A 2,858-nucleotide genomic window follows, 5' to 3' on the forward strand; every position below is an offset into this window, starting at 1 on the left:
ACGTTTTGCTTGCAAAAAAATAGACTGGTGGAATGGGGAGGGCTTATGGTTTATTTGCATATGCATGCTGTTCTGCATGAAAGGGGGCAGGGTGGGGTTGGGGGGTGGTGTTATATGGGGGCTGTCACCGATGAAAGGAGAAAGAGGCCATCTTCAGTCCAGCTATGCTGTTGTTATAAGGATAGCAAGTACACCTACAGTAGAAACAAATATATTGCGCTTCTGTTTTTATACTTGCATGTCTTATCACTTAAGGCACTTACTTGTGTAACACTTATCACAAAGTTTTATTTATACATTATTGTTCATGGTTCATTCATTGTAGTTAATGCATTTGCTGTAGTTTTTCTGCATTTATCAATTTCTGCTTTTAAAATGTGTCACTGAATACGTAGTTGGCGAATAAATCGTGCTTTGTGTAACAGCAAAAGTTTGATAACAAACTGTTAATATGACATTGTTTTATGTTTTTACAATTTATATTTACCAAATTAGCACAGTAATAATTTTTTTTTTTTTTCTAATTGTTGCCGTCACACCATAGGACACATTTGCACATTAGCCTGTTGACTACCCGAATGCTGAAATTAATATTAATAAGATAAATAAATGCTGTATAAATATTGCTCATTGTTAGTTAATGTTAACTAATAGATTAACTAATGTTAACAAAAACAATCTTATTGTAAGTGTTACAATTTGTTTTAACTTAAGCTGGTTTGAAGTTTTAAATGTAGATTATATGGCAATATAAACCATTCCTTGCAGCTAAATATGACACGGAATACACACCATTGAAATGTTTTAAATACGTATATACAGTACTTGCTTATTTTGATTAATAATCTTTGAGGCTGTAAGATTTTTGATGTAATAATTCATGCATGTTTTCAAACTCCATACCGGTGTTATTCCACTGAGATGTAAGGTAAAAAATTGTGTTTAGACTTAGTGAACAAAAGGTGGAGATGTATCTGAACTTTTTGTTTGGTACGAATCTTCCTCCAGGTTTGATTAATCGTTGTAATCTTAGGAAAACTTTTTTTTTGAAAGTCAAATGCTGACATTTTAGTGGCATTCATTTGTAACGCTACGCTCAAAACTCAGAGGTCAGCAGGTAATTAGCACTTCTAATTGCACAAACTCAGCAGCACATGTATGTTTGCAAAAATACCATCTGGAAGTTGTCAAATTTAGAAGCCAAATTTATTGCATGTTTTTTGTCACATGTATCATTTTAGTTCTGTCTTCATTAATCAAAGCACCCTTTTTAAATACGTTGTTTTATATTTTGATGATTCATTGACCAAGTTATTGGGCAGTACATGGATGGGCTTCATAAAATCACCGATAACTTTGTGTGTGTAGATGCTGACCCCCCAACCACGAAACAAACCACAACCGTACATTGAATTGTACAGCTACTGCAGGTATTTGTTGATGTAAATTTCAACGCTTTCAGTAAAGTACAGCCAGGTCTTTGAGGATGCTGAGTCAGCAAACGTTCCCCTTCATCATTCTGATGAAGCGTCACTGGTGCTGAGAGATGTTCAGCTGTCTGATGGTCTCAGTGGGGTAACGATTGCACCATGCGTCCTGATTCAGCTACACGCAGAGTTGTTGTGTGGCATTGTTATTCATCTCATTTCATACTTAATGGTCAGATTTTCCATTAGGCACGCAATCATCCTGTTTGTGGAAAATTGTGACTTTTGCAGAGTTTCTTGGGAAACGAGCGGTTTTGATTTATTCGCTCATTTCTCCGGACACAGTCCTCTCCAAGTCGGGGTGGTGGAGAGAGAGCATCTTCTGCTCTCAAACATACCAGGATAAAAAGCCATGAATCTCAGCCTTAGTTGGCCAAAGTCAACTGGTTAAATCTGTTATATAGTCTTGGCAGTGGGTGACGGAGGATACCCATAAATTCAGCACTAGCCTCTGCTGTCAGCGGCCTCTTGGGACGTGCGGTCATGTGGATCATCTCTTCCGTAGAAAAACACCTCAGCGCTGTCCGCAGGGTTGACCTTACCTGACCCGACCGCTAAAAAATCTGCCCATTACAAAGTCCATCTGTCTCCTGTCAAGGTTTCACAATCATCTGATGCTTTTTTCTGGCCCAAACACCTGGAACTCACCAGCTTTAAGACGACTTCTCTCCAGAAGTATTTCTTCTCAGAAATCAACCCTTTTGGAATCCAGCTCCTCAGAGGGAAGTCTTCCGCAGTTAAGACCTCCACAGCTCCGTCTGTTTGAACTAAGCCTTTGAGGACTTAGCCTTTCTGTGGCTAGTGAAGGCCAGAACTAAAAGGAAAAGAAAGAAAAGAAAAGAAAGGAGGGCATAGCTGTGTGATTCAGTGTGATGAAACTCTTTGCAGCGACATTCGCTGCAGTGTTACTGCTTAAGGCAGCCACAAGCTTGGGCTCGCAAAATGTCACATTCTCCACTCTGCTTTTCTTTTTGTATATATGACATAAATTTAATAAACGCTTATGAAGAATAGACACTTTGCGTTATTCCCATAGTAGGGAAGAGGAAATGTATGGGAGTCGATGGGGGGCGTGATCTGACATTCTTCTAAATATCTTCCTGTTTGTATCTTCCAGCAAAACAAAGAAATTTAACTGGTTTGGAAGAATCTGAGGGTCAGTAAATCATTTTTGGGTGAAGTTTCCCTTTAATGTCGTGTCTACTAAAATGAAAGTATTTTCTGGTCTTTTATTAAAACTGAGTGTGATCACTTGTTAGTTAGTCTATTGAATCTTTGTGGTGGTTTGTAAATCCAAGGTTAGATTATTGTCATCATGAAACACTGCTGACTTCATTGAATCTGTTCCATTTGAAGGTTATATTTCATTTT

The sequence above is a fragment of the Triplophysa dalaica genome, chromosome 11, assembly GCF_015846415.1.
Source record: "Triplophysa dalaica isolate WHDGS20190420 chromosome 11, ASM1584641v1, whole genome shotgun sequence".
NCBI classification, from domain to species: domain Eukaryota; kingdom Metazoa; phylum Chordata; class Actinopteri; order Cypriniformes; family Nemacheilidae; genus Triplophysa; species Triplophysa dalaica.